The 23,748-nt window shown below is 44.3% G+C and overlaps 1 protein-coding gene across 2 annotated transcripts in view; it reads right to left on the reverse strand.

Annotated features, from left to right (window-relative positions):
- The window catches only part of ST3GAL5 (ST3 beta-galactoside alpha-2,3-sialyltransferase 5), a 67,908-nt gene extending 46,686 nt beyond the window's left edge, over positions 1-21,222 (reverse strand). For both annotated transcript variants that reach the window (XM_075571501.1, XM_075571519.1), the window contains exon 1: positions 19,213-21,222. The gene's annotated coding sequence lies outside the window, so the exon portion shown is untranslated. The remainder of the gene's footprint in view (positions 1-19,212) is intronic.
- Positions 21,223-23,748: the final 2,526 nt, after the last annotated feature.

Below are 23,748 nucleotides of genomic sequence, written 5' to 3' on the forward strand. Positions count from 1 at the left end.
AGAGGAAACAAAACCCCTAACATCATTCAGTTCATCAAGGGTTCACATGAGTTTGTGAGCGTTGAGTTCCCAAGGACGTAGCCACCAGCAGCATGGGGTGTGGCACTCCGGAGACCCCATGACTTGGCATTCCTCTTCAGTTTCCTCCAAAACGGCTGCCGCAGTCACATGGCCGCGCTGTGTCGGAGGGACCGCCGTACTCAAAGGGTTAAAGTAGCAAACAAACTCTTTCCCCCCCCTCAGCTCAAGAAGCCTACGAGTAACTCATATAAATGTTAGTATCTTGCCCGTGAGCATGTCCTGCTCTTAAAAAAATAAAAAGGTTGTCTGTGTTCAAACTTGGCTATGGGGAGAGCTCCAATTTAACCTCCCACACACTTAATATTTGAGACGCTTTTCTCCTGAGCGAAAAAGCATCGGGTTTAAAAAAAAAAAAAAAAAAAAAAAAAAAACACGCAGGCGGCGGCTTGAAAAATGCTGAAAAATGAGCGTGCGTCAATCCCACTAATCCTGCCGACATTGGCATGAAATCGTGCTGGTTTTTTTTACCCCTGTTGCACTTTAGTTTTGTTTGTAATGTAGCACTGTTTCTATTAGGAGTGACTGTTGTGTTATGTTGAACCTTTCACCAATGCAGTAAACTTAATGACTCACACACACACAATTAATTAAAAAGCAGTAGAGCTGGGCGAACCCTTAATTGGTTTCTGAGTGCTCTAAATTAGCCCTTGGGTATACCATATACTAATATATACCGGCGGCAGCAAGAGACCCCACAGCACTATACTCTAAACGGCTCCAGCTAAACAGGGGTCCCAATATCCCTCCACCCCACGCCCCCAAGGTATATCTGAACCCTTTATTAAACAGACCTACAGTACTAACTGAAGAACTTGACATAAACCACGATGTAATGAACCTGTCATTATTTGCGATCCCAACGCGGTTCTCATGCAGCCAGATCACACGGGGACAGGCCAAGTCACCAAAGCTGCACCATCTCATTTCTACAAACATAAGTGTGCTCAGTGTGGCGGCTGTAATCTCCAGAGCCCATTTAAGAAGAAGAAAACATTCAGCGTTTATTATAATCAGAGTATAGTGGCTTAAACTATACTGATAATTGCTTAGTAGTTTGATCATATTGCTATGCCAGTCACAATTATTGCAGTTGCAGCAAAAAAGTACGTACAATTAGGGGTTTGTTTAAGGCAGCTTGATTGGTATCTAACTGTGGGGTCAAAAAATGAAGTATTAGCGGCTTCAAAAATGCTTTAACATCAAACTAGGCAAGTTAGAACTTTTTTTTTTTTTTCAAACACAGAAAAATGTAAACTGTGTGTTCTCTAGTCAGCAGAAATGTGTAACAAGCCTCAAAAACACACCTCCACAGAGGAAGATATAGGAATAAAAACAAGAAACCCGTCAGATTTACACATTGTTTATTGCGCACATTACGCTGTCCGTACAGCTGGGGACATTCCAGAAGGAAATTTAAAGGAACCGATCAAATAACTCAAGTTCTCTGTGGCCTGCTGGTGGCCAGATTAGTGAATGGCGGTGAGGCTTCGCCGGGAGCAGGGCCGGCCAACTTCAATCCTCCGGAGCCGCCAACAGATCAGGATATCGCTATTTCTGCGCAGGTGGCTCAGTCAAAATGACAGCCACTGATTGAGCCACCTGTGCGGAAGCAGGGATATCCTGAAACCTGGCCTGCTGCGGGCCTTTGAGGACTGGAGTTGGCTAGTCCTGACCTACAGGTGCGCCAACAGGGTGGGTCTGACGGGGTTGGCGTCCCGGGCCCGGTTTCTGGGGAAAAGCAAACAAAACGACAAAAAAAATAGACAGGAGATCCAATCAGGGCCTTCCTCATGGGCGTGCCCCCCCCCTGTCCTACCTTCCTGGCGGTGCCTTAACACGCCCTCCCCAGCCATGCTCCTCAGCCCCCCACCCCAGCAGGCCCTACCGGCATCCTCGGGCCCCCAGGTCCTACGTACCGGCATCCTTTGCCCCCCTCCCCCCTTTCCGGAATCCTCCGCGGCCTGTCTTCTCCAGTGCAGTGGCACCCAGGCCTTAACGCGCTCAGCACCCTCCCCAGCCAGACTCCTCAGGCTCAGCCCTCCCCCCCCCCCCCCCACCCAGGCCCTACCGGAATCCTACGTCACGTCCCCCCCATACCGGCATCTCCTGGCCCCCTTTCCCCCCCACCGGCATCCTCCGCCAAGTCGCCCCCCCCCCCATTCCCCTGGGGCCGGTTGAAGCCTCCTTCGCTTGCTGTTTTAGGCCGTGCTTATAGTGCTGGCGACAGCGATGCGACCGATGACGTCACCCGTCGCCACTGGTGAAAGTTGTAATCTGATTTTTAGCAACGTCGCTGGTTTAGAGACTGTCTCTAAAAAAAATCAAATTTACCCGGGTTCAAAATGTTTGGTCGCAACGTCGCCGTCGCGCTTACTATAAGCGCTTGCGACGGAGCGACGTTGCGTTGCCGTCGCAAGGCACTATAAGCGCAGCCTTACTTGCCAACTCTCTTGAATTGCCATCAGAGCTCCAACACTGAGCAACTGATTGAGCCACCTGTGCTGAAGCAGGGACATGCCTCACACCTTGCCTGTTGGTGGCTCTTGAGGACTGCATTTGGCCACACCTGCTCTATAGCCATGGTAGGGGGGGGGGGGGGCTTGTTTGTCTTTGCGCGTGGTACCCAATCCTTCCTGCAGCAGTGGGTGGGAACGCATGCATATAGTTCATCTGCACGGTTTGTCTTCTATGCTGTAAACAGATTATGTGGCAATCTATAACAGCCCTGTAGATATCCATAAAGGCTTTTCAAGCAGGACAGGTAGGGGCGTACGTCTTGGCTTTTCCCTTCTGTTTTCTGGCTGGCACCTTTCAGCTCTAGATATTGCATTACTGAGCATCACTGTTTCAGTTGAGAACACTGGCGGACCTCAAGATGTGTGACTGAAATGCTGGGCAGATATCAATAAACAATAAAAACCATGATCCCATTAAAAGTACCTTATTTACCATTACCTATTAGTTTCGCCAACTCAAAATCAATTTCAGAATTAAGCCTCCTTCTCATTCTTAACAGCTGAGCCACAGAACAGACCCTCAATTGACTGAAGCTTTATCATAACTACTCACACAGACAGACAGCTTTCATCAATACACAAAAAGCCCCCCTACACAATTTGCAAAGTGGAGTCTTTTATCAGAGCATCGCACACTATGTGCTTCCCGAGTTCAATCAACAAGCTACCTTAATCCCTTACAACGTGGTTAGACTAGCATCGAAAACTACAATAAGTCATTCCAGGTAAAGGTGCAAACTGCAGGGCAATGGGTGTGAGAAAAATATGAAGTGAACAACCTGCTCACAACGAGCGTTTAGTAGGACAATGAAAGGTTGGTTCTAACTAGAAAAAAGTAACTCACAGGACACAAAGCCCAAGGGACACAAGTCACAGTGCAGTCTGATATACAAAATGAACTCATGATCTAATACACGAGTGGCCAACTGCAGCCCTCAAGGGCCACCAACAGGGCCGAATTTCAGGATGTCCCTGCTTCAGCACAGGCAGCTCAGTCCCTGCTTCAACACAGGCAACTCAATCAGAGGCTCAATCTTCGACTTTGTTGAACCTTTTTTTTTTTTTTTTAAATGATGATTACCCGCTCTAGAACAGTTTAAAAATGCCAGCTGTGATTTATTCATACGCATATTTACCCATACACATATGGATCTTTGTGCATAAAAGGGCCTGCAATGCAATAAGTGTTGCAAGCCTCTCTTTGCACTAGTGGAATAAAATGTGCAATCCTTCCCGGTTTGTGGAAAAGGGGAATTGAACCGTGTTCATTGTTCACCTCCCAAGTCTCAGATCCCCAGGATAACGAACTAACTTCAAGAAATGATCCAAAACACGTCTAGGTGTTGAAAGAAAAAAAAAAAAAAAAAAGAAGAAAGAAGAGGGGGGGGTGTGCCGAGCACGCGCGTTTGAAGTGAAACTTCTTTGTGTTTGTCACTGAAATTGTAGTTTGATTTTGATGTTTTTAATAGAATGGAAGACTTTTGAGATGATAAAACTACTGGTACTGTGGACAATAACTGCTGTGAGATTAGCCAGCGGGTGCACGCGCCTTACTTCGGTTGCGCATTTGTGTCCATGAAGGAGTTTTAGTCCTATGAGATTTAGGTAGGTGGCAGTAAAAGTAGTATTATAAATGCACAGTACAGGCATACCCCGCATTAACGTACGCAATGGGACCGGAGCATGTATGTAAAGCGAAAATGTACTTAAAGTGAAGCACTCCCTTTTTCCCACTTATCGATGCATGTTCTGTACTGCAAAATCATATACGTGCATAACTGATGTAAATAACGCATGTGTAACAGGCTCTATAGTCTCCCCGCTTGTGCACAGCTTCGGTACAGGTAGGGAGCGTGTATTGCTGTTCAGGACGTGCGGACAGGCGCATGCTTGAGCTGCCGTTTGCCTATTGGGCGATATGTCCTTACTCGCGAGTGTACTTAAAGTGAGTGTCCTTAAGCCGGGGTATGCCAGTACAGTACTTTATGTTCTCAGAAAAATCACGATACAATTTTAATCAGCAGAGTGGAAAACCATTATCATGAGTAATAAAGAAAGGAAAGAGTCTCTGCAGGCATGCGGTGTGTAGGGTGTTTGATAGCTGAGGGGGTGTCTCTAATGGATATATAGTACCAATAGATGTATGAAAATATATGCATAATGCAATGTATTACAAGAGGCTTGTTTCTTTTTAAGTTGGACAGCATCATTATACTATATGTCTCTCCTGTACTACGCATGTGCGAGTACAGCCAGCCCGCTTCTACGCAGGCGGTGCTGGCTACGCCTGATTGTTTTTTCGTTTAGCTAGCGGGGGCGCGCGCGCATGCACGCGCCTTCCTTCCATTACATATTTTCGTCTCCATGAAGGAGTTTTGTCCCATCAGTAATTAGTAGGTGCCCGCAAAATAACCAAACCCTTAGATTGAACCCCTGAAATGTATCGCTGTCGTTGGTACACATTGGTGCTGCCTTCTTTAGAAGAATTTTTCTTTTATGGCCTTTGAAGTGGGAAGCCGGTCATTTAATTGTTTACTCAATCCCTAGCCAAGGAAATTGTGCCTTTGCCTATGCAAAAAAAAACCTTGCCTGTTTATCTCCCATCTCGACTATTGTAACCTTATATCCGGCCTTGCTGCCTCTCGCCTTCTCCCTTACAATCTATCCTAAATGCTGCTGCTAGAATCCCTTTACTTTCTCCTAAAATCTGCCTGCATCTCTCCTTCTGAAATCCCGCTTCTGGCTTCCTGTTAAATCCCGTAATACTCCCAAAATTCTCCTCCTCACTTTTAAGACTAGACACTCCTCTGCCCCTCCTTACATCTCAGTCCTAATTTCTCACTATATACCTGCCTAACTCTTGTGTTCTGCTCAAGGATGTCTTCTCTCTACCCCTTGTGTGTCTAAATCCCTCTTAGCTGGGATATCCTTAAAACCTGACCTATTGGATCCTGAGGACTGGAATTGAGCACCCCTGATTTAGGGTACAGTCATGTTAAAGAACACTCGTGCGCACATTCCTGTGTCACTAATCACACCGCATTCAGTGCTTCCACGACCGCTGTGGATTCTGGGTAATGAAATTCAAATGAGCACTCTGCGCGTCTCCCTCTCACTGATGAGACCCAAGAGTCGAATACAGCTGACGGTGAGCAGGTTTGCTGGCCATGACCTTGCTTTGCTGTAAAAGCGATATTAAAAAACAGCAGACATAAGCTTAGGCCTTGCCCCCGCTGCCTACTACAGCGTCTGCTGTGGCGGACGCTGCGCGCACGAGAGCCCTCCCCGCAATGGCGCTGGGCCCGCTGCGAGGGGGGGCCGCAGTGCTCGCGCGAGAGCTATTCCTGCTCTCAATAGAATCGCGTCGAGCGATTAGGCACGCCCCCCGGCGGTTCAGCCAATGAGGGCGAACCTGCCGGGTGACGTCATGGCTGCGCCCCCGTCACTCCTCCGCCACGCCCCCCCCGGTCTCTCCTCCTGCAGTGAGCTGCAGACCAGGGAATCGGCTGAACGCGCCGCCAAAAGCGCGGGCGCGTGTTACAGCGGAGAGACCGGGGCCTTAGCCTTATAGGGATTCATGTTAAAGTGGATAAGAAGCAAAAAGTGATGCACGGAGAGTGCTCATTTGAATGCCATTACCCAGAATCCCTGGCTGTATGCTGTCTTGAGATGGGAATATGCTCATACGGTTGGTTCTGTATCATTACTATATATATATAGTACTGATATATAGCCAATTAACCAACCGTATGAGCATATTCCCATATACATAAATACACATATATATACATACATACACAACACAAAAATTAAGTAGTGCTAAAGAGGATGTATTATAATAACATATTTAAAATATTAAAATAAATTAAAATTACCACAATTTAACCTAATAATATCTACAAACCATAACGTGCAGCTTTAAGGGGAGTCGTATAGCCAACCACTTTTGGTATCTATGAACGAAAAACAAACAAAAGCGCAAGCTCCATAGCACGTAACTGAGTAAAAAATAAGGTACATTTATTTAAAAAATCAGCAACCCATAAGAATGTGCACTTACAGGATTTTAAACAGAACCATTCGTGGGAGAGAAATCTCTATTGTGGTCATCTGCGGTGGTAGGGTGAGTCCCAGGTTTGCAGAGTGGATGTAAACAGCCCAGGTTCACCATGAACTGCTATCCCGAATTGGCAGCAAGATAAAAAGGCATCCAATGCCTGCACGTCCTTTGCTCCCTCTCATACAATGGTTGCTAGCGGCGACTTCGTCATGAGTTATGTGATTGGTCAAGGACAGCCAATTAAATAGGCTGGATCAAGTAAACCTATTTTCACATTGGTACTAACTTTCACCACAAATCATATAACGCTAAAATTACTATAAATATCAACATTACAATGAATAACAACAAAAAAAGATCAATAATTATCATACAATGAAAATAGCTAAAACTAAACAATTTAATTATGTATAAACTCAACTAACACATAACGTGTTAGATTGGTAATAGTGGGACAGCTTTCTCTAAGTTTCATCAAATATGGAAGAAAATATATATATATATATATATATATATATATATATATATATATATATATATATATATATATATATATATATACATACACCAAATTAAAATTAAAGCCTAAACCTATCATTTTAGTTTAAAAAAATATTAATAAATCAATATATTAATTAGAATATAATAATATAAATATATAAACAACCAAATACCACTACACCATATAAAAATGAATGATAGAAAAATCTAAATAAAAGTGAAAAAATATATTAAAATCAACCTATTTAATTCCTTGTGTGATGAGAACAACATTCACAAAACAATCTTTACATTATATGTACTAACAAAAAATATTAAATTGATCATTCACATAGTGCATTAATTAAGATTATATCTAATTACATATAATAACAATTGTTACATTAAAAAATAACTAAAATTATAAAAAGATAAAGGAAAAAACTGATTAACTATTAAATAACATCTACTCTAAGGAAATATCATAGAATATAGTATAGAGGAATCCCCTCCAAAAACACAGAACCCCATCCTAGGATAGGGGGAGAGGAACCGAACTAGCAACCAGAGCAGCAAGGTAGAGAACAGCAAGGCAGGACACTAAACCAGTGTGCTAGTATCCAAGCACTCATTAAGACCCCTGGGAGAAAGTGTACCAAGTGAGTATATCCAAAAAGACTCTCTCATACATAGTGTCTTAAATCTATCTCCCTTAATAGGGTACTCGGAATACTCTCAATACCCATAATAACAAGTCCCTTGGGATCCTTTTGGTGTACTTGGGAAAAATGTCGCGGAACACTGTATGCCAGCACTCCCTTAATGATGGAACGTCTGTTTTGCAGGAATCTGACACACAGGGCTCTTTTAGTGCGACCCACATATTGCAATTGACATGGACAAGATAAAACATACACTATATATGTGGAGAGACAGTTGATTGAACTTTTTAATGTATATTCAGACTTGTTGCTAAATGAAGAGAAAGTATCCGACAGATGCAGATGTCCACACATTAGACATCTAGATCTGCCACACTTAATGTTTCCAGACACTAACTGTGAACCACTATTCTCAACTGAAGTGTCACTAAGTCTACTTGGGGCCAAGATGTTCTTGATATTTAGACCCTTGCGGAAGACCAGTGGTGCCACAGTGGACAACTGACTGCTGAGATGCGGATCTGAGAGCAACACTTTCCAGTGGCGATTGGAATTTTGTCTAATTTTGTGGGAATACCCATTAAATTTTGTAATAAACTTAACCCCACAGTTGTTTGTGTTGGTATCTGTCAAAGGCATGGATTGTTTGCACTGTTTGAGCTTTGATTTAGCTAACAGATCCACACGTTCTACCGACCTGACCTTCTTGAATGCCTCCTGCACCAGAGACATATCATACCCCTTTTTTTTAAATTGTCGATTAGACGACCGGCTTGCAGCTCAAACACCTGGTCGGACGAGCAATTCCTCCTCAGTCTATTAAACTGACTGAGGGGGATATTGCTTAGCCATTTGGAATAATGTGCACTTTTTGCATGTATATAGCCATTGACCGCCACGTCCTTGAAATGCACCCGTGTCTGGATATTCAGATTCAAATCTACCGACAATTCCAAATCTAGAAAGACAATACTAGATGCATTAATCTGGTGGGTGAATCTGAGACCCAGATCATTGGAGTTAAAGTCGGTCAGTATCTGCTCGAGGTCACCCCCCTCTCCGTCCCATATGATCAAGATGTCATCAATGTACCGGCCATAGAACACCAGACCCGCCCCCAGCCGTGCATTGGGCCAGATAAATCTGGATTCCCAATAACCCATAAAAAGGTTTGCATAGCTGGGGGCAAATGTGGTGCCCATGGCCGTACCACAGGTCTGGAGATGGAAGTTATCCCCGAACAGAAAATAATTGTGACCAAGGATAAAGCCGACAAGGGAGAGGATGAAATTAGATTGTGATACATGTAGATCTTCACCACCCCCATAAAGTGCGCAACAGCCTCGATACCCTTATCATGCCCAATACATGTATATAATGACTGAACGTCACAGGTGGCCCATTGAAAAGTAGATTTCCACTGTATAGAAGACAGGGAGTCTATGACGTGGAGCGTATTCCCTTATATACGAACGAAGATGGACCACATATGTTTGTAAAAAAATGGTCCACGTATTTAGAAACACTCGACGTCATAGACTCCACCCCTGACACAATGGGCCTACCTGGTGGGTTCACGAGGCTTTTGTGCACCTTCGGGAGGTGGTAGAAGATAGGAATACGCGGATTGGCTACATAAAGAAATTTAAGTTCATCCTTTGTAATAAAACTTCTCATCAAAAGCCTCCCTTAATAGTGAGCTTAGCTCTAACTGATAGTCCAATGTCTGGCTAAGCAATAACTGATAGTCCAATGTCTGGCTAAGCAATATCCCCCTCAGTCAGTTTAATAGACTGAAGAGGAATTGCTCGTCCGACCAGGTGTTTGAGCTGCAAGCCGGTCGTCTCATCGACAATTAAAAAAAAAGGGGGTATGATATGTCTCTGGTGCAGGAGGCATTCAAGAAGGTAAGGTCGGTTGAACGTGTGGATCTGTTAGCTAAATCAACGCTCAAACAGTGCAAACAATCTATGCCTTTGACAGATACCAACACAAACAACTGTGGGGTTAAGTTTATTACAAAATTTAATGGGTTTTCCCACAAAATTAGACAAATTATCAATCGCCACTGGAAAGTGTTGCTCTCAGAACCGCATCTCAGCAGTCAGTTGTCCACTGTGGCACCACTGGTCTTCCGCAAGGGTCTAAATATCAAGAATATCTTGGCCCCAAGTAGACTTAGTGACACTTCAGTTGAGAATAGTGGTTCACAGTTAGAGTCTGGAAACATTAAGTGTGGCAGATCTAGATGTCTAATGTGTGGACATCTGCCGGATACTTTCTCTTCATTTAGCAACAAGTCTGAATATACATTAAAAAGTTCAATCAACTGTCTCTCCACATATATAGTGTATGTTTTATCTTGTCCATGTCAATTGCAATATGTGGGTCGCACTAAAAGAGCACTGTGTGTCAGATTCCTGGAACACAGACGTTCCATCATTAAGGGAGTGCTGGCACACAGTGTTCCTCGACATTTTTCCCAAGTACACCAAAAAGATCCCAAGGGACTTGTTATTATGGGTATTGAGAGTATTCCGGGTACCCTATTAGGGGGAGATAGATTTAAGACACTATGTATGAGAGAGTCTTTTTGGATATACTCACTTGGTACACTTCCTATCCTAGGATGGGGTTCTGTGTTTTTGGAGGGGATTCCTCTATACTATATTATATGATATTTCCTTAGAGTAGGTGTTATTTAATAGTTAATCCAGTTTTTTCCTTTATCTTTTTATAATTTTAGTTATTTTTTAATGTAACAATTGTTGTTATTATATGTAATTAGATATAATTTTAATTAATGCACTATGTGAATGATCAATTTAATATTTTTTGTTAGTACATATAATGTAAAGATTGTTTTGTGAATGTTGTTCTCATCACACAAGGAATTAAATAGGTTGATTTTAATATATTTTTTCAATTTTATTTAGATTTTTCTATAATTCATTTTTATATGGTGTAGTGGTATTTGGTTTTATATATTTATATTATTATATTCTAATTAATATATTGATTTATTAATATTTTTTTAAACTAAAATTATAGGTTTAGGCTTTAATTTTAATTTGGTATATATATATTTTCTTCCATATTTGATGAACCTTAGATTGGTAATAGTGGGACAGCTTTCTCTAACACGTTATGTGTTAGTTGAGTTTATACATAATTAAATTGTTTAGTTTTAGCTTTTTTCATTGTATGATGTGAACAACATAATTATTGATTTTTTTTGTTGTTATTCATTGTAATGTTGAGATTTATAGTAATTTTAGAGTTATACGATTTGTGGTGAAACTTAGTACCAATGTAAAAATAGGTTTACTTGATCCAGCCTATTTAATTGGCTGTCCTTGACCAATCACATAACTCATGACGAAGTCGCCGCAGTGTGACGAAACGCGTAGAGCTGTGACGTCATCGCGTTCATGTTGGTGTATTTGGAGTCCCTGGCTTCCCTGCGCTCCGGCTGGCGGTAATTTCAAGTGCTAGCAACCATTGTATGAGAGGGAGCAAAGGACGTGCAGGCATTGGATGCCTTTATATCTTGCTGCCAATTCGGGATAGGAGTTCATGGTGAACCTGGGCTGTTTACATCCACTCTGCAAACCTGGGACTCACCCTACCACCGCAGATGACCACAATAGAGATTTCTCTCCCACGAATGGTTCTGTTTAAAATCCTGTAAGTGCACATTCTTATGGGTTGCTGATTTTTTAAATAAATGTACCTTATTTTTTACTCAGTTACGTGCTATGGAGCTTGCGCTTTTGTTTGTTTTTTGTTTTTATATATATATTCACACGTATGTATGTATGTGTATATATATATATATATATATATATATATATATATATAAATATATATATATATATATATATATATATATATACATATACATACATACGTACGTACATGTTTGTCACTCTTTATCTCTCTCCGCATAACTTGTTGGTGTATTTTTTAGCGTGTCGCTTAACCTTTAGATTTCCTTGGTAAGACGAGCGCTTTTGTCAAGTGCAATGTCCAAAAATAATGATTAAAAAAAAAATAATAATAATAAAACCATTGAGAAAACCACAGGATTATTGTAACTTCTTTTTAGGCCTGAATGAATAACCAGCAGAATCATTATTACAGTACTGTGACGTATTTAAAGAAAACACATGCAGAAAGGGCCATATATACTAAGCAGTCATAAGCTTCAGGCCATTCAAGTCAATGAGAAGCCAGGTGTTCTTGGGAAAAAACTGCCAGGGCAACAGGCCTTATTAAAGTGCAATAGTGATAAGATCCCAACCTGAATCACGTGAAAGACACACCCCTATAAACGCCATAGCATTGAAGAGCATGGTACCGCACTACAAATGATTAACCCTTCACGTGTCGGAATGGCCATGGGGCCCCCCGGCACACACGATCGCTCCATCACTGATAACCGAAGGGGAGCCCTCCCCCTTCAGGTCGCGTGGAGCGTAGGATGCCAGCTCGCCGAAAAGTAATATCACTGGGTGGGAGGAGGGGGGTGTAGCTATGTCCTGGGGGACTCAAAAAGGATTAACGCACAAAAAAAATGGGATTAACAAATGACTGCACTGTTTAGGTATTTCAATCTATCGCCTTAGGCTGCGGCCCCGCTGGCGCTGAGCGCGCTCATGCTTGAGCGGTGATGTCACCAGCTCTAGAAGCATGAGCCCCGGGTGTCCTGCCTATTTTTCAAGTGCGCTCGGGGGGGCATTGGGGGCTTGTTGAGAGCGCTTCAAACTCTCTTTTTGTCTCCTCAAGTGCCAAGCTAGGGAGAGCGGGCGTGCGGACCACACAAGCGCACCGCGGGGACGGGACAATTAAAATTGCAGAAACTAAACTCGGCAAGCGCCACGCGCTCAGCGCTAGCGTGGACGCAGCCTTAGAAATGTGATATTAAGAGAAAATAAGGAAAAAAATAACTGACCTATAAATAAAAAAATATTTCCTTACCACAATTTCAAAAAACTCATTTACATTTAAGAAAATAATGCATGCATAACACACGGTAACATTTCATATCCGTTTAATAAATACACAGTATTAATATATTTTGAAGGGCTTATTAATCATTATTAATTTACGTCCTCGTATAGATTATTGCTGATTGCTCAGGGCTGCATAAACTAATGCAGGGGGGCGCAAACTTTTTTCCCTGCGCCCCCCTGACGGCTGTCCCCTCGCTCCCGCGCCCCCCCCAACCCCAACTTACCCGCGCTCCGGCGTAATGACGTCACGTTGCCATAGCAACGTGACGTCACATGACCTCGCAGCGTCATTTTGACGCCGCGTTGCCATGGCGACGCCGGGAGGAAGCCGCCGGAGCCACGGGTAAGTATGGTTTACAGAGGCCCTGCAGCTCCCCCGGCACTTAATTTAAGTGCCTTCGGGAAGCGCGCGGGGCCTCTGTAAACCCCGCGCCCCCCGTCGGCAGTCTCGCGCCCCCCCTGGGGGTCGCGCCCCACAGATTGCGCACCGCTGAACTAATGTATAAACTAATAGGAAGTGGTCTTGTGTAGGATTTTTTGTCTTTATAAATGTTTTTTATGGATTTATTTTAGTTGTGTGCTTTAATACATTTAGTGGCATTGATTTGCACCTCTGTGAGTGAAGGTTAATGTGAAGCAGACAGCAAATATCCTATAATCACTCGTAGGAACAAACTGGTGCTACAAATTGTCCATAAGCATGAACTATCCCGAATCCAGAACATAAATAGCAACCATGTGCGCATAGAATAAGTACTCTCCAATCCAATCCAATACCACCTGATTCTGTTTTAATGGTTAACCAATCACACAGTAGTGTCGCTCTATTTAAACATCATCAGCCCCAGTGTCAGATACTCTTTGACAAAGTCACTCACGTGACGAAACGCGTCAGAGTGTTCTCTGTGGCAGATTTTTTGTACACATGCACCAATAAATAATTATTTTTATCTGTATTTTGTGCGGAAGCTTCATTACCCTAGCGGCAGCAGTGACCGCCTCATCACTCTATTTTTAATGTGAAGCAGAACCTGCTTATAACTTGTATCTTTCCATCAGCATTATTCTCGTTTCCGATGGTACAAGCGATTAAAGCAAATCACACACAGAGGGGAAATCCGGAGTAGTAGTTGAATGTGTTCCAACTTTTTGTTTTTTTTTATCTCTTTAGGTCTCTTGTTTGCCTTATTCCCCTTTTCTGTTTCATGCCTGTCACCCACTTCTTGGTTTCTGTCGTTAAAATAGCCACTCCTCCCTCTCTTACCGTGCCCCTCACACGAGGTCTTTAACTGTTACACACGCCTATAATATATTTTATCTTTGACTGTTCATGCAATGTCTTTATACATAATGTATAATCCTATTCACTTAAAGCTGCAGAGCAAGCAATATCCTACACACACATACATACATACATACATACATATCAGTATGAGAAAATACTTGGAGTATTTATTTATTTATTTTTAAACAACACCGAATCACATTTTTTATGTATTATAATCTAACAAGCATTTTTTGTTTCTATAGGAACCATTCACAAAGACATCCCCTTCCTCTTCTGAAACAGGCTCTGTCACACCCATTTTGCCCTCTCTCTAGCAGTGCACCAATTGTATCTAGTGACTGCCTGGTCACATGATCTTCCCCACAGAACTTTGCATCTTTGGTCCTCTTCTGCTGCACTGACGGCCATTTAGTGAACCCCCAAGCCAAATTTTCGCCGATCGATCGGCAACTTAGCTAATTACTTATCATTGTGTGGATTGTATTGATGCACATATTAAAGGGGGGGGGGGGGTGAAACAAAAAAACTAATTTAAACCGGTAGCTTCGACTCCTGCTTTAATGTACCATGTAATGTAACCATGTACTGTATTTGTAATCACAACTCTGTGCCCAGGACATACTTGAAAACGAGAGGTAACTCAATGTATTACTTCCTAGTAAAACATTTTATAAATAAAATAAAAAAAGTTAGTGTGGATATGTACAGATTTGGACACCAAAAACATTTCAAGAGCCAGAGTTCGGCCCCCGTCAACTGTGTGCGTCAGTGACAGACAGACAGACAGACAGACAGACAACCACCAACGTTCTTAAGCAAATATGTAACTTCACATCCAGTTATTTAAGTAATAATCCCTGAAGAACAGGGCATTACTGGCCAATAATGCCCTGGCTGGAAGAGTTGAAGGCCCGAGGCGAAGCCGAGGGTCTTTAACCCAGCCAGGGCATTATTGGCCAGTAATGCCCTGTTCTGAGGGGATTATTACTATTATAGGCTAAATGTAGGCTTATTTCATAAATAATAGTCACTTTTGTATAGTTAAATAGATTTTTTTATTAAAATAAAATGGTAAATACATGAAATCACCTCTATATACTCTTACACTGCAGATATCTATATCCAGACTGCCGACCCCTCTGTGTACACACACACACACACACAAATTGCTGCTACACACACACACACACACACACCACACAAAACAGCACACCACACACAACACAGTGCCTCCACACACACACACACTGGAGCTCTAGACACACAACACAGCACCTCCTCTACACTCACTATACAGCACCTCTACACACACAGCAGCAGCTCTACACACACACAAATTCTGCTGCTACACACACTTGCTACACCCATAAACACTGCTACTGACTGACACACACACACACACACACACACCGGAGCTCTATACACACACACACACACACACACATACACACATCAGCTCTACACTCACACAAACTGCTGCTACACATACAACAGCACAACACATACACACACTGCAGCCACAATCAAAAATGCAGCCACTTTCTAAACTTTGCAGACACCCCCCCAGCTCTACACACAACACAGCACCTCTACACCCCCCCCCCCCAGCTCTACACACAACACAGCACCTCTACACCCCCCCCCCCCCCAGCTCTACACACAACACAGCACCTCTACACCCCCCCCCCCCAGCTCTACACACAACACAGCACCTCTACACCCCCCCCCCCCCACACACACACACACACACACACACACACACAACACTGCACCTCTATACACAACACACTTACTTCTTTGCAGTCTCTCCCCCCAATTCAACTGAATCTGCTCAGAAAATCTCAGTCAGCTCGGGAGGGGGAGGTGTCAAACCGTGGCTTTTTGACCAATCCCCTGCCATGTCTCAGAGCTTTTACTTAATTCAAACCAATCCCCTGCCCTGTCTCAGCTGTTCTGAAAGCTGATTGGCTGGAAATAAACAGATTGAAAACTGTATTTTGCAAGCTGCTGAAATTCAGGGCATTACTGTGGATAATGCCCGGAATTTTAACCAATCAGAGAGCAGGGTTTTCAATAATGCCCTGAATTTTACTGCTTTAGCCTATAAAATATACAGTATAGCATAAATATACTATGACACTAAAAAATAATGACTACAGCTTTGTCTCTATGTTAAAAGGATTCTGCTGTCTTGCAGTATCAGTCAGTACTTTTATTGAAGCAATGTAAAGATTATGTGATGGGACTTTACAACCATGCCAAGGTCATATTTTTCCTACAGTTTCATAAGGAAAAACTTATTCCATGCGGCATTTTGCCTCCTTTCTACCTTAATCCTTCAGCTGCCACATAAGCAAACATAGCCATGCGTTGCTCTGGCAGCAAAAGGGTTAAGCTCGCATTTTCTTTTCCCATTTATGGGAAATTCAAAAGACTTGTTCAGGGAAAAAACAAAACAAAAAAAAAACAACATACCCCGCTAAACTCCCTGAGTACATTTTTCCAAAGCCAGGATTGTAAATGGAGTAATTATCAACAAGCAAGATCATAAATATATATTGCTATGGTAAAAGATTGATAGTTGACTAGATACACAGGCTAAAAAAAAAAGGGGGGGACACACTTTACCCTAAATCCCAGGGGTAGCCAACCTTTTTTTTTTTCCAGGCGTGCAAAAACAAATATGGGGAGTAATCCTTTTAATTTAAATGTAATGATTTAAACCGATTTGATTTATTTTAAGTTTAATTGTTAAACAAGTTATTAAAATGGTGTTCCATTTTCAAAATGTATGTTAATATTCATGTTTCCCGTCATGTTTTTTTCCCCCCTTCATTTTAAAGTATCTCGGATTGTTCCTTTCCTTTAAAAAAATAAAAAATAATAATAATTAAAATGTCCATGCTTTCAGTCAAATTTGTATTTTTTGCTCCTCTATCACACGGGCCCTTCCCCATGCCGTCGCGGGCCACAAATTGGCCACCGCTGGTTTAATCCCCCATAAAATCACACAACGTACCGCAGCCAGGATTTGAAATGAGGTAGCAAGCGAGTATCAGAGCCAGAACGTCACTCCGTGGAGCTGACGACGATAAAGAGAAGCCCCCAAGTAGCACACACCAGTCAGATGGAGAACCAATTACCACTGTACCAATGCCATGCGGCACTGATTAACCCTTTACCTTCCACCGGCTTCCCGCTACACATCTGATTAGCGAGTGCATGCTATTTGGGGGCTTCTCTATCTCTCCACTTTTTGGAGTGACGCCTGGCTCTGATACTCGTTTGCTACCCGATTATTATTTCCCCTACTTTTCATCCACTTTTAGGCTGAGCGGGTGTCATTTCTGTGAAATGACATGCAAATGAGCACCCCTTTCACCCAGACTATTTATTTATTATAAAAAAAAAAACGCACTGCCAAACGGTGGATAAGAAGCAAAATGTGACGCACTATAAAAGTGCTCATTTGCGTGTCATTGCCCAGAATCCCTTGCTACAGTTTAAGCACCGTGTGCTGCGCGATTATGTGGTAGGGCACGTTTAGTCACCCGAGATATATGAATATGCTCACTAGTTTTCTTTATCATTAAATATTCTAGGCAAACAAGGCACTTGTCCAGCCTTAATAAATATGAGTTGTTCAGCCTAACCCTAATCCGAATATGCCAACATATCCCGTACCCTAACCAGCCCTCCGATTCCTCAATCTGGGAGAAATTCATTGCCGACTAAAGGATGGGGTTATATTAAAATCGACACTACCTTTCCAATGCAGTGATATATGAGCAGCAATCTCAAGAGCGGGGGCCTCTACCTTAGGTCACGATTATACTGCATGCTCGCGCGCAACGTCACGTGCGCAACATACACTGCCGGCAGCAGGCGTTGGGAGGTGACAGGGAGGCGTCACGTGAGCGGTTCGCCCTCATTGGCGGTCGTCGTGCTCAAAAAAAACAAATTAATTTGTCTCCTCAGGATTCAGCCTCTCGGCGCACTTCCGCGTGCACTACGCACAGATTCATTGGAATCAAGGTATTTGTTTTGGCGGCGCGCACCGTCGCGGACACTATAAACGTTGCCTTATTTGTATGTAATTCGGCTTATGTCATTATCAAAATCTCTGCACCCCCTTTGTACCGCACTGCGGAATATGTTGGTACTTTGCAAATAAACTATGATAATTAACTCCTATCCAGGACTGTTAAAAAAAAAAAAAAAAAGATGAGAAAAGGCCTGATCTAATGATCAAAGTTTTTAAAATACATTCAATAAGAAGAATAGCTGTAATTATCTACTACATCTGTAGCGAAAAGGTACCTGGGAGTACTGAGCAGGACACGCGGTAAAATGATACCAGAGAGTACTGATAGGGACTTGTGGCAAATGATACCGGAGAGTCACAGGGAGGGACTCTGTAAATGGAGCTTGGAGACACTTAAAGTTGCAGTTCAGGCAATATCCTGCATGTGTGGTTTTTTTAATAAATAAGTTCTGTAGTAAGAAAAAATACTTTTAGCATTTTCTGTTTAAAAAACAACAACTTTGAAAGACCAATTTTTTTGTATTCTATTTTAACAAGCATGCTTGTTCCTATAGCAACGATTTACATTCCCCATATTTAAAGATGTCGCCAAACTTTGCCGATCAATAGACGGAGAACGAATTGACCGACAGCCATGCAGTTCTTTAGGTAATTAGAGATTGCCCACATGAAACTATTGAAGTAAAAAAATAAATTAAAAAAAAAAAAAGACTGAACTGCAGCTTTTAGCAAAGTCCTGCAAACCTGGTTCAATATTGGGCACAAATTAAATAATAATAATTACGTTCATCACAGAAAATAAATCCCATTACATATGTATACCGATATATATATTTGCACATTTTACCCCACTGCTGCAGCCAAGAGACATTGGCAGACACCCATCTATCCCAAATAGTGACGTGACACATAAGCAGGGGTACACTTGTACTCTCCAAATCTGAGTTTGGAGTTTGCAGCCCTTGTGGCACTGAAGGATTACAGCTGAACCAAAAACACAGCTCAAGGTTATTATGTCCTATCCCTAACCTGCCTCCCCTACACATCCCAGTGGCAAGTACTTACCTCTGTGCCATGAGGGGCATCTCGGGTAGATCACAGCGCAGGTACACAGAAGAGGACCATGGGGTCACTGGAGAGAAGGAGAGCACATGTCTGCACCCTGACATCAAGGGACAGAGAGGTGAAGGCGATGGGCAGGGAAAGATTGGAAGGGGCACTGGAGAGGTGGGTGGGGTTTCTGACACGGAGTCACAAGGGAAAGTAGTGGTGAAGAACCCTTGTTATATAACCCAGAGGAGACATGCTTCCTGCCACATGGAGGGGATCTGTGGGAGAAGGCGTCTCTGGAGGGTCACAGCAGGGGGGGCAGGGGGTATCTCCGGAGGGTCACAGCAGGGGGGCAGGGGTATCTCTGGAGGGTCACAGCAGGGGGGACAGGAGGTATCTCTGGAGGGTCACAGCAGGGGGGGCAGGGGTATCTCTGGAGGGTCACAGCAGGGGGGACAGGGGGTATCTCTGGAGGGTCACAGCAGGGGGGACAGGAGGTATCTCCGGAGGGGGGACAGGAGGTATCTCTGGAGGGTCACAGCAGGGGGGACAGGGGGTATCTCCGGAATGTCACAGCAGGGGGGACAGGGGGTATCTCCGGAGTGTCACAGCAGGGGGGATCTCCGGAGTGTCACAGCAGGGGGGACAGGGGGTATCTCCGGAGGGTCACAGCAGGGGGGACAGGGGGTATCTCCGGAAGGTCACAGCAGGGGGGACAGGGGGTATCTCCGGAGTGTCACAGCAGGGGGGATCTCCGGAGTGTCACAGCAGGGGGGACAGGGGGTATCTCCGGAGGGTCACAGCAGGGGGGACAGGGGGTATCTCCGGAGGGTCACAGCAGGGGGGACAGGGGGTATCTCCGGAGGGTCACAGCAGGGGGGACAGGGGGTATCTCCGGAGGGTCACAGCAGGGGGGACAGGGGGTATCTCCGGAAGGTCACAGCAGGGGGGACAGGGGGTATCTCCGGAGTGTCACAGCAGGGGGGACAGGGGGTATCTCCGGAAGGTCACAGCAGGGGGGACAGGGGGTATCTCCGGAGGGTCACAGCAGGGGGGACAGGAGGTATCTCCGGAGTTTCACAGCAGGGGGGACAGGAGGTATCTCCGGAGTTTCACAGCAGGGGGGACAGGAGGTATCTCCGGAAGGTCACAGCAGGGGGGACAGGAGGTATCTCCAGAGGGTCACAGCAGGGAGGGCAGGGGGTATCTCGAGGGTCACAGCAGGGGGGACAGGGGGTATCTCCGGAGTTTCACAGCAGGGGGGACAGGAGGTATCTCCGGAGTTTCACAGCAGGGGGGACAGGAGGTATCTCCAGAGGGTCACAGCAGGGAGGGCAGGGGGTATCTCGAGGGTCACAGCAGGGGGGACAGGGGGTATCTCGAGGGTCACTGCAGGGGGGACGGGGTATCTCGAGGGTCACAGCAGGAGGGACAGGGGGTATCTCCGGAGGGTCACAGCAGGGGGGACAGGAGGTATCTCCGGAGTGTCACAGCAGGGGGGACAGGGGGTATCTCCGGAGGGTCACAGCAGGGGGGACAGGAGGTATCTCCAGAGGGTCACAGCAGGGGGGACAGGAGGTATCTCCGGAGTGTCACAGCAGGGGGGACAGGGGGTATCTCCGGAGGGTCACAGCAGGGGGGACAGGAGGTATCTCCGGAGTGTCACAGCAGGGGGGACAGGGGGTATCTCCGGAGGGTCACAGCAGGGGGTACAGGGGGTATCTCTGGAGGGTCACAGCAGGGGGGACAGGGGGTATCTCCGGAGGGTCACAGCAGGGGGACAGGAAGTGTCCATGGGAGGGTCACGGTAGATGTCTCTGGGGTGGGCTCACACACACACACGGGTCGCCGGTAAAACCACTGCCTTTGACCCTCGGTAAATGTCTCTCTCCCAAACCCCCAAACTTCCCAATGCTCCAAATAATCTTCTTTAACGTCCCGCTTCCCGTCTTCTCCCCCCCGGTTCCCGTTACTCCGCCGGGAGGAGCCTACTGTACTCCCAACAACTCGGTAACGGACCCACGTGACGGGGGGCGGGGTCAAAAGTACACAGGGGGGGGCTAGAGGTGGAGAGGGAGCAAGAGAGAGAACGACCAATCAGAAGATACCAAGAATGTGTGGGGAGAGAGGGGGGAATGGGCAGCCAATCAGAAAGTTTCTCCATGATAGTGGAGTAGAACTGTGGTGCATCCGTGCATTGTATACATTAGAGCTGCTATGTCAGGGGCTCCATTCCCTAACATGCTCAGTGCTCCTTATCACACACCCCCATGTAGCTGGGGGAGAAGCCAGGACAGAGAGAAACAGATACACACCAATATTGATTATTTAGAGTTCAACTGCAATAATTAACTCAAGTTGAAGGAAAAAAGATTGTGTGTATGTATATAAATATTCCCTCCAACTGTCTGTCCTGTAAGACCAGCTGTACCTATTAAACAGAGCTTTTGTGTGGTTGGCTGAATAAGTTAAAGGTCTGCCATGGGAATTGCTTAGAAGTGCCTCCATCCAGTACAAGTTGGGGAACTACAGTGGGACCTATTTTAATGTAAAACATTTTTTTCAAAGTGTAGGTCTTCTCAAAGGCAGAGATACAAAGTAGAGCCCTACTCATAAGTTCATAATGACGTTCTCCATTTAATGTGACAGCCAAGAACAGTGGAATAACGTTTCAGGTCCCATATGGACATTTTCATCACCTGATGAAAGGTCCATATGGAATCTGAAACATTGTTATTTCACTGTTCTTGGCTGTCACATTAAATTGAGAACTTCATTGTAAACTTGTGAGTAGGGCTCTACTTTGTATACTCACTAAAACGGGTATACGGGAATTTGATTCGAGTCATTGTCTGGGTAGGGACCGTCCAGACCTCTCTGATGCGCTTTGTGGATGAGCACTTTCAAAATCCCCTGCTCAGAAGAATAACACATAAGAGAAAGAATCCCCTATAGTGAGAGCACTCTAAACTGGCTAATATGGATATGAAACTAATATATCACCAAATAGGGATAGCCTCAAACTGAATGGGTGACAACTAAATAGAAATGAAATGGTGGATACGTTAAAAGTAAATGCGAAGAAATGAGAAGTACTCAGATAGTAAAATAAGTAGACTAAGGTCAGCAGACCTGGAGCCTAATCAAAGGTGAAGCCTAAAAAGAGCGAATTAAAATCAGGGTAGGTGTACAAGAACACTGAAGTAGCTGGGGCAACATGAAAGGACAAATATCCCTCTAGATGGCTGTATGTCCTATCAGTCAAAATAGGGTATGAAAAAGCCAATTTGTAGCTCAAGACCAAAATAGTCCACATTATACAGCGTAATGATGAGTGTAGATATAGTCTATTTCATACTACTCACATGAGAAATATCAATGTATACCCACTATATTCTTTCTATTATGGAGCAAGGTGATAGTATGATCATATAACGCGTAAGGATCATATAACGGAGGTAAGGGGTGGGGAACGGAAGACCGGGGGACCAGAGGGGACCTGGTTACATCTATTGATACCCCTGCTCAGAAGTCCTGCTCTCTGCTTCTCCAGCAGCTCACAGTGCCTTAGCACAGCGATGTGCAAACTGGGGGGCGCACCCATGGGTGCGGGAGAATTTCTAGGGGGGGCGCGGCGGTTACAGAGGCCCCTTGCTCTTCCCCACGGAATTTAAATTAAATGCCGGGGGAGGCGAGGCCTCCGTAAGTCACCTGCTGCCAGCCGGGTCTTCAGTGGCGCATCGCCATGGCAACGCACGTCAAATGATGTGATGGGGTCACGTGACGTCACATGACCCGCGATATCATTGGGCGCCGAGCCATTGGGAGACGGGGGGCGCGAACGCTGCGGCTCTCGGGAAGGTGGCCGCAGCTCTAGAAGTTAGCACACCCCTGCCTTAGCACAAAAGCACTTTTGAATTTCCCGCTCGGTTAGGTTACCAGCTTCATTTTAAAGGTGTCTCTGGCACAATCTCAGAGCACACCATTTAGTTCACCTCCATTTTAGGCTCACAAATGTGAATAAAGATATGTACAGGGATCCTAGAAGAAGCAATGTTCTAGTAAATGGGAATTATTACAACAGGATAAAAGATGGGAATAGGGATTACGGAAAAAGAATCTTCCAAAATATTTGGCATAACAAATATGAAGTTCTGTTCCAATTCAATATGGATTACCCTCCCATTTCCCCGAGTTTTCAGGGAACAATGGGGGAGTATGGGAGAATACCACCGTACAGAAATTAAATGTTAAATCCATCAATGCATTGGAATGGAAGAAGAAATTGGGGAGAAGGGGAAAGAGGAGTGGGGGAAGAGGTAACCAACCTGCAAAAAAACAAACCCCAATGACTGTACGTTAAGAAGTAAAGCCATTTATAACCATTCTGCTCATCAAATTACCTCAGGTCAATTTGCAATTTTACAAAAGGGATTATCCTTTTCACCCACTAACCAGCTTAATTTGTTCGAATTGTATGTGGCCCTTAAGAATTTTGTCCTTAAATTGACATTAAAAAGATTTCTTTGAAACTAGAGAAAGAACAACTAA

This window comes from Ascaphus truei, chromosome 1, assembly GCF_040206685.1.
Source record: "Ascaphus truei isolate aAscTru1 chromosome 1, aAscTru1.hap1, whole genome shotgun sequence".
Taxonomy (NCBI): domain Eukaryota; kingdom Metazoa; phylum Chordata; class Amphibia; order Anura; family Ascaphidae; genus Ascaphus; species Ascaphus truei.